The sequence below is a fragment of the Ambystoma mexicanum genome, chromosome 6q, assembly GCF_040938575.1.
Source record: "Ambystoma mexicanum isolate Mex_15411 chromosome 6q, UKY_AmexF1_1, whole genome shotgun sequence".
In the NCBI taxonomy this organism is placed as follows: domain Eukaryota; kingdom Metazoa; phylum Chordata; class Amphibia; order Caudata; family Ambystomatidae; genus Ambystoma; species Ambystoma mexicanum.
In genome coordinates, this window is record NC_090937.1 from 1042891255 (window position 1) to 1042904540 (window position 13286).

At 50.3% G+C, this 13286-nt stretch overlaps 1 protein-coding gene across 4 annotated transcripts in view; it reads left to right on the forward strand.

Moving 5' to 3' along the window:
- CNOT7 (CCR4-NOT transcription complex subunit 7) overlaps positions 1–13286 on the forward strand; it is an 834016-nt gene that overhangs the window by 134763 nt on the left and 685967 nt on the right. For 2 of the 4 annotated variants that reach the window (XM_069631581.1, XM_069631582.1), the window contains exon 2: positions 4354–4436. The exons of the other annotated variants lie outside the window; for them this stretch is intronic. The gene's annotated coding sequence lies outside the window, so the exon portion shown is untranslated. The remainder of the gene's footprint in view (positions 1–4353; positions 4437–13286) is intronic. 4 annotated transcript variants of the gene reach the window in all.

The window sequence follows — 13286 nt, forward strand, 5'->3', positions numbered from 1 at the left end:
CCGCCCGAGAATGAGATTCCTTCAATGGGCTGTAAGAACAAATTTGTCCCATTTCTCAGGAAGAATGTCGGACCTACTTTAGGTTCCAAGCAGGGTCGCACAGGATCTTCTGTGGTGGGCCTGCGAGAAAAATATTCTGAAGGGAGGACATTTTTGGCAGCCATGGCCAGAGATTACAGTAGTGACGGACGCCTCACTCACGGGGTGGGGAGCCCATGCCAATGGTCTAACAATCGGTGGTCGTTGGAGTCCAAACTACACATCAACCTTTTGGAGCTCAGGGCAATAAGACTAGCGCTGAAGTCCGTCCTGCCCTTAGTCAGGGGAAAGAATGTCCCGATAATGACGGACAACACAGTGTCCATGCATTACCTCAAGAGGGGGTGTAGGGTCACTACCACTGTGCGGAGAGGCAAGGCAGCTCTGGTACTGGGCAATTCAAGAAGGAATCTTATCGGCCGTTCCCCTAGCTGGGGAGGAACGGCGGACGCTCTAAGCATGCAGGGCATAGTCTCCCATGGGTGGAACTAGCTCAGGAAGTCCTTCAAGAGATCTTCGCCCTTTGGGGAACCCCCCTCAAGTAGACCTGTTTGCGATTGGAGTCAACCGTAAGTGCGCAAGGTACTGTTCAAGGGAATTTCCTCCGAGAGGAGCTCTAGGAGATGTGTTAGTGGTGGATTGGGAATTTCCACTCCTTTATGAGTTTCCACCGATCCCAGTCATTCCTCAAGTAATCAGGAGGTTGAGACAGTTCGGAAGCCGCATGATCCTAATTGCCTCGGATTGGGCCAGGAGAATGTGGTACCAGGACCTTCTAGATATGGCCATCTGTCCGCTGATTCGTCTTCCGCAGAGCGAGGATCTTCTCTCACAAAGGAAGGGGCAGGATCTCCTTCCTGAGGTCAACACTCTCTCAAACCTCACGCTTGGTTTCTGAAAGGCTGAGATGCAAGGATTGGTTGCGTTCGGCAAGAAGTCCAGCAACAAAATCTTTGTACCGTTGCTGTTGGAACAAGTTTTGCGATTGGTGCAGGGAAAAGAATGTTGATCCTTTTCTATGTTCAACTCCAGAGGTGTTATCTTTCCTATTATCATTGGCACACAAAGGTCTCAATGTTGGGACCATTACAGGTTACCTGGCAGCGCTCTTCAGAGGAATGCTCCTACTTTAAAATTCCCTTGGGTGATTCAATTTCTGAAAGGGCTCACAAACATATTCACATCTTCTTTTCAAGTCCCAGTTTGGGATCTTAATGTGGTTCTAAAGTTTTCAATGTGTGCCCCATTTGAACCCTTTCACACATGTCCATTGAGGTTGACCTTCAAAACCATATTGTTGATTGCATTGACATCTGCACTTAGAGTGAGCGAGTTGCAGGCACTTTCCTCTAGCTCACCCTATACTGTATTACACAAGGACAGGGTTATGTTGAGGGTAAAAAAAAAAATCAGATTGTTCTACCAGCATTCTACCCCTCGCCGCATCCCGGTAAAGAGGGAGAAAGGCTCCATAGGTTGTACCCTAGAAGAGCTTTAAGCTTTGGCTCTCAACTTTGAGTGAATGACCAACTCTTCATTGGATACACCGGAAGGAAATTAGGTCAAGCTGTTTCAAAACAGACATGATCAAGGTGGATTATTCTTAGCATCTCAATGTTACAATTGGCAGGCAAGGATCCGCCAGAAGGCTTGAGAGCTCATTCTACCAGAGGTATAGCCTCTTCTGCAGCTCTTCAAAGGGGCATACCTATTAAATCTACCTGTGATGCAGCACCCTGGTCATCGCTGCATACATTCACAAGCATTGCTGTTTAGATGGTTCCCACTCTCTGGAGGTTGTCTTTGGTAAGGCAGTACTGTATTTGGCCTTATAAAATGCCGACAATTTCAAATTCTACTCGCTCCACCAAATTCTGCATACTGCTTGGGGAGTCTATAAAGATGAGGAATACGTTGGAGGACACAATCCATTAGAAGAACAATTGACTTAACAACTCGTAACGTTCTTTCGACGATGTTCCTCCAACGTATTCCTCATCGCTCTCCCAGCCTACCCCGCTGTAAAATGTCCTATTCTATTGCAGCTTCCGTTCTCGCAGGGCAAACTGCTTGCGTAACCTGACAGCACAACACGAACAGGAGGAAAAAACAGAACTGAGGCCAACTGACGCAGTTCATGCTACTTGTACACCCGATGACTCGCCCTCGACAGAGGCCTTTGAGGGACATTGACTCAATGCCATCGACGCACATCGCCCGCTGCCGGAAAAATGTTTTCCAAAAGCAGCTGAAGCTGGTGGACATATCAAAGATGAGTAATACATTAGAGGAACATCCAGTCGAAAGAACCAGTTGTTAGTAACTTCATTTTATTTAAAGAAGCAGTGTTCTCACTGAACGGTGTGGACATACCTTTGTGGGAGCCTTGGGGATTCACTGTACTTAAGAACCAGCCTGCATCACCTCCTGAAAGCTTAAGCCTGTTTACTCGTCCATTGCTACCAAATTGAGAGCCCTGGCTGGGGTGCTATGTGCCTTTACTCTAACATATAGAGGGCGAAGTACAGATGCCCCCCATCCCTGTTTAGTTTTCAATCCCCAGTCCTTTTCAATCCTTTTCACCCAAAGGTCTGGCCAAGTGCTGATAGTGCTCCTGCTGCTGCACACTCGCTATGCAGTAGTAACAAACTTTGCCAAAGAGCCGAGAGGTCCTTCCCAGCAACTGAGTGGAGCAATGCTACTTCTTGGACATACAACAGGAACAGGCCTGTAAATGGTGACGCGCCTCTCGTATGGCGAGCCTGCGGGATAGTCACGGTTCCATTTGAAAACCATAGGTTCTTGCACCCAAATAAAACACAACCTCTGACTCCGTGCTGCTCTGCATTTTGCTTTCAAGACACTCATTGCTTCGGAGCTATCCTCCCAGCTGATTTATTGCAGTATATTTTTTGTTTCTTTTGTGCACTGCTGGAGTTTGATATTAATCTGTTTAAACATTTTTGTTCTGCAACACAGCTGCACATATTAGTTTAATATATTTTTTGTGTCCAAATTGATTACATGTATTACATGTAATGTAAGCAACTGGAGTTGCTTACATTACATTAAGCAATAAGCTATCTATAAAAGGGGATGACTGTAAGGAACAAAATAACCCCGATCATATGCAAAAAGAATAATGCATGTTACCATGGAGTTCCGTGACACTGCGGACATAATAGCGGGAGTGTGCTCCTAACCCCCCACACCCCACCTCTTCCCTGCCCATCCATTTCCAAGCATTTACATTGATCAGCTCACTGTGTTTGCGTGCTACTGCTCTCACCCCTGCTAATAGCCCATTGGTCGTGCTCTGCTAGCCACGTGACAGGAACAGCACACCTTAGTGGCCCTCAGGTCAGCCACCAAAGGGCTACCACTATGGGCAGTCCACTTTCTCTGTTTGCCACTGTTCGCCCATGGATAGTAGACGGAACAAGCTACAGTGACAACTAAGGTAAGGTGGTAAGGCTGGTGAGCACATCCATTACTGTGCTTGGGTAAAACCTGACAACTCTTACATTACTACCTGTGCCTGGCACTGTACTGATTTCACTGTGTTCTTTAGGCCGCCATTGCACTGCCACTGCTTCGGTTCTAGAGAATTAGGTGGGGTGTTCAAACTGTTGCACTGGTGCAAGGCTTGGGGGACTGGAAGAGAGGGTGGTGTGAGGAGCCAGGAATGACAACGTGGACACATGCCAGTTTTGGCTATAGACATTTTCAAAAAGGGGATGGCAAATACTTACTCAAGTGATATCTTCCCTACCGAATCCAAAACAAATGTTCTGTTTGATGTTAAGATGCCCAAAGCAACGTTTCCTGTCCAATCCTTTTCTGGCCCTCACATTCTAAAAGTAACTCAAAGGCGTTATGGGTAATGAATTTCACCCTGAAAGTGCACACATGTTCAAACACAAAAAAGGAAGCTGCAACTCCAACACAAGTTCCCAATGGAAGATCACAGTTCCGGGGGGATTGTTCCTTCCCAAGGTTTTAGCTCCAAAGGCTAGGAGCCTCTCTGTTCAGCAAAAATAGTTGGTATGTTCAACAACTTGGCTGTTAGTCTTAATTTCGTGTATTCCCTTGCCAGGTTTTTCTTCAATGTCATTTCAAAATGGTCTTTGGCTATATCTGATGTATCTTCATATCAGGACTACGTCATGTAATCTACTTTACACACTTGCCAACTTGACTTTGCCTGGTACACTTTCTCATGCGCTTCTCTTGACACAATTGACAATTTCTTGATTCCATTATTTCTCTTTTGGAAATATTGAGTAACCTATACTTCCTTCTTATTTACCTTAGGTTTGGTTGCTTAAGTGCCAAGGTGTCCCAGTTCTCTCGTGTGGACTCACCGGTTCTCTGTGGCATGCTTCGGTTCTCCCGCGGTAAGCATGCAGCAGTTCTCCGACATTCCAGTCCTTCTCCCCAGGTTCACCAAACTCGATTTGGGGCTTCCACGTTCCTTGTGACTCTCGTTTTGTATGCTGTGCGCTTCTGTGCTTGAGTGGCATGGATGCTGCTCTCCATGACTTGCGAAGGCCAGGAGGTCTTCTCTACTCTACCTCTCATGGCATCCTTGCGGTGTACCGGCAGCCTTCTTTCCTTGGCCTTCTCAGTGAGCTGGTTGGCTCCACGGTCTTATTCCCAGCAGCACAGTGGTCCCTCGTAAGTACTGAGAGAACAAGATTTTCCAGCCAGCTTCTCCCTCCTGTCAGCTGTTCCAGTGGTTTATTATATTTCCTGGCACCAATTATGCGCTCGCAACCACTAGAGCACAGCCTGTGCTTCTGGTCTTTACCGATCTTCAGTATTCCACTCCGCTTTCTCATAACTGTAATTTTACATTCATGAAAAGGGAAGTCGGTTCTTGGTGACTTATAGATGGAGCATGAGCAGGTTTTCTTGTCTTCTGATGGGTGTGTCAAGGGAGCCTTGACAACATGCCTTTAAGGCATGGGGAATGGAGGGGGGGATCCATAAAAGATAAAGGGATACCATGTTTCGTTAGATTATGTTGTAACTCCCTTGAGGGTTGCCTCACCTCCCTCCCCCCATGTGATCCTCCCTCATATAGCTGCCTCAAGTTTGAGTTCACATCTAGGCTGGCTCCCCTGGCCACATGGGGAGAGTCACTGCTGGGAAAGTAGTGATTACGCCATTGGATTCATCACTGTGGGTATTGCACCTGATAAAGTAATTGATTCAGGGGGACTTGTGCGTTCTGGATCAACCCACAGAGTGTATAGGGCATTTATCACTACTCTTTAGGAATCTTGGATTGTTTTCCAACTACAGTGAAGGCTTTGAATATGGGTGTATTTTCCAGCTACAGTGTATGATTTGAATGTAAGCGCATTCTTCCCAATATAGGGTATGTCTCAAAGTTGGGTACACTCTCCACACCATGTAAGATTTGATTCAAGGGGATTGTGTCCTCCGATGTATTCCACATCTCCAACGGTAATCACCACAGATGTGCTGCTTGGGAACATTTTTCGGCGGCCGTGTCCTATGTTGATGCGCTGTCCCCCGAGGGCCTCCGCCGAGAGCCGACGTCACCGGATGTTATATGTAGGACACACGACGCCCGTAGCCTCAGTTCTGTTTTTTTCCGCAAACGTTTTAGCTTCGGAATCTCGGCGCGCCTTGGTTCTTCTCCTTTGAATTGATTCTTGTAACTTTGTATTGAGAATGTCTTTGTCTTCTACCCCGAAGTCGGGTTTCAAGAAGTGTGGGGACTGCGGTTCCAAAATGTCCCTTACGGACCCGCACAAAGTCTGCCTCTGGTGCCTCAGCGAGAGCCACGTCACTGACTGCGATGAATGCCGGTCCTTGACGTCGAAGGCCTTGCGGAAGAAGTTGTCTGTAGGTATTCGACCGATTCGAGGGGCGACTCTCTGTGTCGGCGTAAGTCCAGGGGGTCTTGTTCTCGGAGTGGGTCCCGCCATTCCTCTCCCTCTTCTAGGCCCTGTCGGAAGCGCCGTCACCGGTCACCTTCCCCGTCCTCGTCAGGACTCAGCCAGACGGCGGGTAGCTTGTCCCAACAAGCATTCATTGCCGGCGGAATGGGACGCATTCCGCAAGGAGTTGATGGTGATTTTCAAATCGCAGGGCACTGTTCCGTCCGCGCCTACGAGAGAAGCCGGCAAGGAACGAGCTAGGGCCACTGCTCGCACACCTTGGGCGGTCAGCGCGATCGGGAGCCGTCAAGGTCCCAATCGGACAAGGTTGATCGCCATAGCCGTGCCAGGTCCCGGTACCTCAAAACGCTTGAGACCGTCGGAGCCTGTGAGGCCTTCTAAGAAGGCATCGACGCAGTCTGTGCCATGTCCGTCGGGACTCTCTCAAGGCTCCGGCTCCGATGAAGTCGTTGACGCGATCGGCACCGAGGCTGTCGAAAGGACACGCTCAGGGCTCCGGCCTTGAAACCGTTGTCGAAGTCATCGGCGTCTCGCTCGATGTCGACGCCTTTTGAGGAGTATTTGCCAGAGGTGCCCCGGAGGACTGTGGAAACTCCGAGGAAGGCTCTCTGTGTCGGTGAGGCCTGTATTTGAGCCTTTTTCTGTACCTTCATCCAGAGATTTATTCCAGCCTTTGGGTAACATTTCAGAGGTGTAAGAAGGGTCAGAAGAGGAGGGGTTTGTACCTCCTGAGGTTCCTGATGACCTGTTGTCTGGTCACAGCCAGATGGAAGACCTGCGCCAGTCCTTGCATGACGCCAGTGGTCTGGACACCTCTCTGGAGGTTGAGTTTGGCAGGCCTGAGCCTGGTACACATGCTGAGTCCTCGTACAGGCGTCTCATGTCAAGGGTGATTGAGTACTTGGGGTGGTCTGCTCCACCTGTGGATTTTCTGCAGGATGACCTGACAGATATATTGGACCAAGGTCCACCCACTGACCCGGTGCTGCCATTTCATATGGCTTTACAAAGAAGGGTGGCGGTGGCTTGGACTGCTCCGGAGAGTCTCCCGGCAGTGAATAAGTCGCTACCAAAAAAATACTGTCCAGCCTGTGGCGACCCCTGCTACTTGTCTACATACCCCACTACGGAGAGTTTGGTGGTGCAGGTGGCTATGGCCCCAGCAAAGCAGGCTACGTACCCTACCATCCCTCCGTATAGGGATGACGAGCGCTTTGATGGTTGGGCGAAGAAAGTATTTTCATCCGGGGGTATGGCTTTAAAGGCAGCAAACTCCATTTGTGCCTTGGCAAGATTCACTCCCACTCTGTGGAATTGTCTCTTTGGCGGCTGAAAGAAAATATTCCCGAAGGGGAGGAACGGGATGGTTTTCTTGCCCTCGTTCAGGATGGCAAGGATGCCATTTGTGAATCTGTTTAGTCCGGTCTGGACGTGGCAGTCTGTCAGCCGGTCCATGGCAGCGAGCACCGTGATGCGCAGTTTTGCGTGGTTGCAGAAGTCTGGGTTTGCTCCTGATGTACAGGACCGGCTTCTTGATGGTGTCCCTCTTTTTGGCAGCAAGGCTGACGAGAACCTTGAGAGGTTGCAGACCTCCAAAGCTGCAGCGAAGTCGTTGAGCGCTGCAGTACGTCAATCTCTGCCTTTTCGTCCTAGGGGACAGCAATGGAGGGGAGGTTCCTTTCGGTGGTACTCTTCCTTTGGTAGATCGAGAGGAGCTGCCAGTCAAAGGGGCCAACGTTGGAGTACCAGAGGTGGAAAACAAGGTACTTGAGGTGCCAAAGCTGCTCGGGCAGTTGCCTTTGCCCTTGGGCACTGCCGCAGCCACTTCCGCTCAGTCATGAGGCAATGTCCCATGGTTCGCCGGTTGGGGGAAGGCTGGCGCAGCATCTGGTAGAATGGCGTGTCATTACTTCAGATGTGTGTTCTGGAGATCACAGCCCACAGCTACAGTCTTCCTTTCAGGCAGAGGCCTCATGACAATTCACCGGGGAAGCTCTTTGTAGAGTCCGGATCCGCTCCTTGCGCAGGAAATCCTGTCTCTGCTGGAGAAAGGCGCCATAGAACTGCTGTCTGTGGTGGAGAGGAACAAGGTATGGTATTCCCCATTTTTTTCTGTAAAAAGACGGGGGATTGAGACCCATCATGGACCTGCGTGGTTTGAACAAGCTACTCAGGAATGACAAGTTCAAGATGGTTACTCTTTCTCAAGTCCTCCAGGCCCTTCAACTTCATGATTGGTTGATATCTCTCGACCTCAAGGATGCTTACTTTCATGTGCCGATTCATCCCAAGCACAGGAAGTACCTGAGGTTCGCGGTTGGTGACTTGCATTTTCAGTTTCGGGTCTTGCTGTTCCGATTAACCTCCGCCCGAGGTTCTTCACCAAGCTAATGGTGGTGGCAGCATATCTCAGTAAAGGGGGGGTTCACATCAACCCCTACCTGGACGTTTGGTTGATTAGGGCGCGCTCTCCCGAGCAGGCCATGGATCATCTGTTCGTCACCTGCCACTCCCTTCACAAGCTGGGCTTCGCCTTCAACTTAAGTCTCAATTGACACCTAGCCAGCGGCTTCAGTACATTGGAGCAGTGCTCGACACATCCCTGGGGCAGTGTTACCCTCCCCAGGTGAGGGCTCATCACATTCGGTAGATGGTGGACAAGTTTCAACATGCCCAGAGTCTCCCGGCATTCGAGTTCTTGAGGTTGCTCGGCCTCATGGCATCCTGCATTCTACTGGTGCCAGAGGCCAGGCTGCGGAGGAGATCTCTGCAGTGAGCTCTCAAGATGCAGTGGTCGCAGTCCTCCGGCAGGATGTCGGATCCCGTTCAGGTGCCGCCATCGGTTGCCCAGGATATTTTGTGGTGGTCTGACAAAGGCACTCTGATGAAGGGAGCGCCATTTCGGCTTCCCTAGCCGGAGGTGACGATCGTAACGGACGCATCCCTCACGCGATGGGGAGCTCATGCCAATGACAGTCAGCAGTCGTTGGTCTCCTTTGTAGTCCCGACTCCACATCAATCTGTTGGAGCTGCGGGCTGTCAGGCTAGCCCTGAAGGCTTTTCTGCCATCTGTGCGGGGGGAAAATGTCCTGATCATGACTGACAATACGGTGGCAATGCACTACCTCAACAAAAAGCGGGGGCAGGGTCACTCCCACTGTGCCGAGAGGCAATGCAGCTCTGGTTCTGGGCCATCCAGCAGGAAACTTCGATCTTGGCAGTTCATCTGGCCGGTGACAAACGCGGCGGCGGACGCTCTGTGCAGGCAGAGCACGGTCTCACGAGTGGGAGCTGGCTCAGGAAGTTCTTTTGGAGATCTTTGCCCTTTGGGGGACCTCACAAGTGGATCTCTTCGCCACTAGTGTCACTGTCTGCATTTCCTCCAGTCCCAGTCATTCCGCAAGTGTTGCAGAGGTTCGGTTCCTGAATGATCCTCATTGCTCCGGCATGGGCCAGGAGAGCGTGGTACCCGGACCTTCTAGGCATGTCCATCTGCCCTCCACGCCATCATCCCTACCAAGACAATTTGCTCTCACGGGCGGGGGGTCGGGTTCTCCATCCCGAGGTCAAGTCCCTCAGCTTTCATGCTTGGTATCTGTAAGGTTGAGGTATAAGGATTCGGACCTCCCCGAAGACGTGATGGAGGTGTTTCGGCCAGAAGGCCCGCAATAAAAATCCCTGTACCGTTGCCGTTGGAGAAAGTTCTGCGACTTGTACAGGGTACAGAATGTGGATCCTTTTCAATGTTCAATTCCTGTGGTTCTGTCTTTTCTGCTTTCATTAGCCCACAAGGGTCTGCAAGTGGGTACCATTAAGGGTTACCTGGCCGTGCTGTCCATTTTTAAGCTCTTGTCTGAGGAGTGTTCTTATTTTAAGATTCCTTTTGATTTCTAAAAGGGCTGACTAGTATGTTTCCACATCCAGGTGCCGGGATAGGATTTGAACTTGGTTCTAAAATTCCTAATGGGAGCTCCGTTTGAGCCCTTACATTCTTGACCTTTAAGACTGTATTTTTAGTTGCGGTTACTTCCGCTCGCAGAGTGAGTGAGTTACAGGCACTGTCCGCCAAGCCACTTTTCACGGTGTTCCATAAGGACAGGGTTGTCCTTAGAGTTCGTCCTCTTTTCTCCTTTGAGCCAGAAGGTAATTCTTCCGTCGTTCTATCCTCCTCTGCATCCTGGTAAGGAAGAGGTAGAGGCTCCATAGAAGCTCCAAGCTCTCCTCGGATCCAACCTGTCTCTCGCAGATGTCCCGGGTCAGAGTGGACGATCAGCTATTTGAAGGATACGCTGGAAGGCGTTTAGGTCAAGCTGTTACCCAGCAGTCCTTGTCCAGATGAATCATTTTGACGATCTAAGTTACCGTTTGGCGGGTAAGGACCCTCCGGTAGGCTTACGGGCTCATTCTACTAGGGGTGTGGCTGCCTCTACTGCTCTCCAGAGGGGTGTTCCCATTCGTAATATTTGTGAAGCAGCCACATGGGCCTCTGTCCATACTTTTGTAAAACACTTTTCCCTGGACTCTATCCATGGGCAAGATTTGGCCTTTGCTAAGGCGGTCCTCTATTCTGCAATTTGATTGGGCATTCTAAAATTCTAAATTCTTTTCCCACCCCCATTCGTTGGTACTGATTTCGGAGTCTGTCAAAGATGTGGAATACCTCGGAGGACCCAATCCCCTCGAACAAGTTACTTTCTTACCTGGTAACATTCTTTCGAAGGGATTGTGTCCTCCGATGTATTCCTCATCTTAGATATATCCTTCCAGCTCTGCTGGCCTGGCCTCGGAAAAATTTTTCTCTAGAGGGTGCTGCGCGTCGACGTCCCTCGAGTCAATGTCCCTCGACAGCCGCCGTATCGACGCTCAACGTCGTCCTGCCTATAAAGGCTGCGCGCAGCGTCCGTTGCTCAGTTCCGTTTTTCCGCGCTTACTCGGTGCCTCGGAATACCGTTGCTCAGTTCTTAGTCAGATTAATCCTATTTACCTCGAGTTATTCGATCCATACTCGATGGCTTCCTCGTTGGAACCGACAACTCCTCGATCCGGCTTCAAAAAATGTCGAGATTGTGGGAAAAAGATGTCGTTGACCGATCCTCACAGAAATTGTCTGTGGTGCTTGGGAGCTGAACACCATTGTTCGGAATGCGAGGACTGTATGTCCATGACGGCTAAGGCCCTGAAGGAGCGTAGGGGGAAGCTGGAGAAAGGTAAGACTTTTAAAGCTTCTTCTTCGTCGACGAAGTTGAGACATTCGTCTCCTCGTCACCATTCGCGCTCCAGGTCTCGGAGTGGGTCTCATCACTCCTCGAGATCGAAGCACTTGAAGAGGAGGCGTCGAAGATCCCGTTCTCCGTCTTCCTCTTCCTCTGTTTCGCCAAAAAGAATCCCTTGCCCCACGAAACATAGTTCCCGGGCTGAATGGGAGGAATTCCGAAAGAATATGATGAGCGTCTTCGAGAAAGCGGCCTCGACCCCCCCTCGAAGACTGCCGAGAGCGATGCTCTGGTCGAAAGACCCGAAGGTCAAAAACGCTGCGAGTCGCAGTACCCGGCGAAAGAAACCTCTCGAGCGCGTTTCGAACGCTCGAGCAGGACTATGACCTCCAAACCTTCCTCAAAGGTTCCGTCGACGCCGTCGACTAAGGTCCCGTCGAGGTCGATGTCTTCGGCGCCGTTGTCGAGGGGACCTTCGACACACGGGTCTGTCGACTCGACGCCGGCCTCGACGCCGGCCTCGACGCCGGCCTCGACACCGGCGTCGACGCCAAGAAAAGTCACGGTGACCACACATCCAGTGACTAGCCCCAGGCCCTCGACGTCGATGGCGTCGATATTGTCGAGTAGAATTCCAATTCTGTCGAGGTCCTCGAGGCCTCCACCTCTGTTTTCGACGCCACGCTCGAAGCCCTCTACATCGACGTTTTCGAGGCCAATAATGACAAGTTCGGCACCCTCTGCCTTGGAAATGGGATTTACTCCCTTTATGAGTTCAGCACAATTGAGAACTATATCCTCCATTTTAGAAGAGGGTGATTTGTCTGAACAAGACACATTTGAGTTACAGGGACCTGTAACCCCAGTTAGAGAGGAATTTTCCTCTGAAGAGCGCAGATTAAAGGATCTTCATGATTCTTTACATGAGGCAAGTGGGTTAGACACTTCCCCTGAGGTGGACTTTGCTAAGCTAGACCCGGGGGAGCATGCTAAAACCCCCTACAGAGCCTTAATGGCCAGGATTACAGAGTTCATGGGGTGGTCTGCACCTTCACAATCTTTCCAGCAAGATGACCTCACGGATATTCTTGACAAAGGCCCACAAGAGGATCCTGTGGTGCCCTTTCATAAAGCTCTTCAGAGAAAGATCATGATAAACTGGGAAACCCCAGATGTAATACCAGCAGTAAATAAAAAACTGTCTGCAAAGTACAGGGTATCTTCCACAGACCCAGAGTTTTTGTCTAAACATCCATCCCCAGAAAGTCTGGCGGTACAAGCAGCATCATCATCTACCGATGTCAAGACGGCTTATCCTACAGTCCCACAGGACAGGGACGATAAAAAATATGATGCTATGGCAAAGAAAGTCTTTTCAGCATGTAGCATGGCGTTAAAGTCTGTTAATGCTACTTGCACCCTTGCTAGGTTCAGCCATACACTTTGGGAGTGTGCTTCTACAGCGGCTGACTGCATCCCGGAGGGAGAAGAAAGGGATGCGTTCCTGAATATTATACAGGACGGTAAAGACGCTATGTGCGAATCCCTCCAGACAGGCATTGATTCGGCTGACAGTATCAGCAGAGCAATGGCGGCAAGTACATCAACCAGGAGATTCGCTTGGTTGAGAAAGTCGGGTTTTGCCCCAGATGTGCAAGCCAGGCTCTTGAACATGCCATTCAATGGCTCTTCTTTGTTCGGGGAAAAAGGCGGATGACAGTTTAGATAAACTGCAAACTTCAAAAGCTGCAGCAAAATCCCTAGGAGCTGCAATCCGTCACTCCTTTTCGTCCCACAGGAACCTCTGCGAGGGGCAAGTCCTTTCGCTTCTACTCCGCATTCAGAAGAGGTAGAGGACGACCAGCTCAAAGGGGTCAAAGAAGAACTACCCGAGGTGGACGGGGTAGATATTCTAAAGCCGCAGCAACAGCAGGTGCCTCTTTACCATCGGCATCTGCATCAGCCGCCCCAAAACCACTCTGAGGACTCCCCTAACAGGACACCTGTAGGAGGCAGATTGACTCAACATCTGACGGTATGGCAGGCTATGACGTCAGATGCTTGGGCATTGGAAACAGTCGCCCAAGGTTACTGCCTGCCT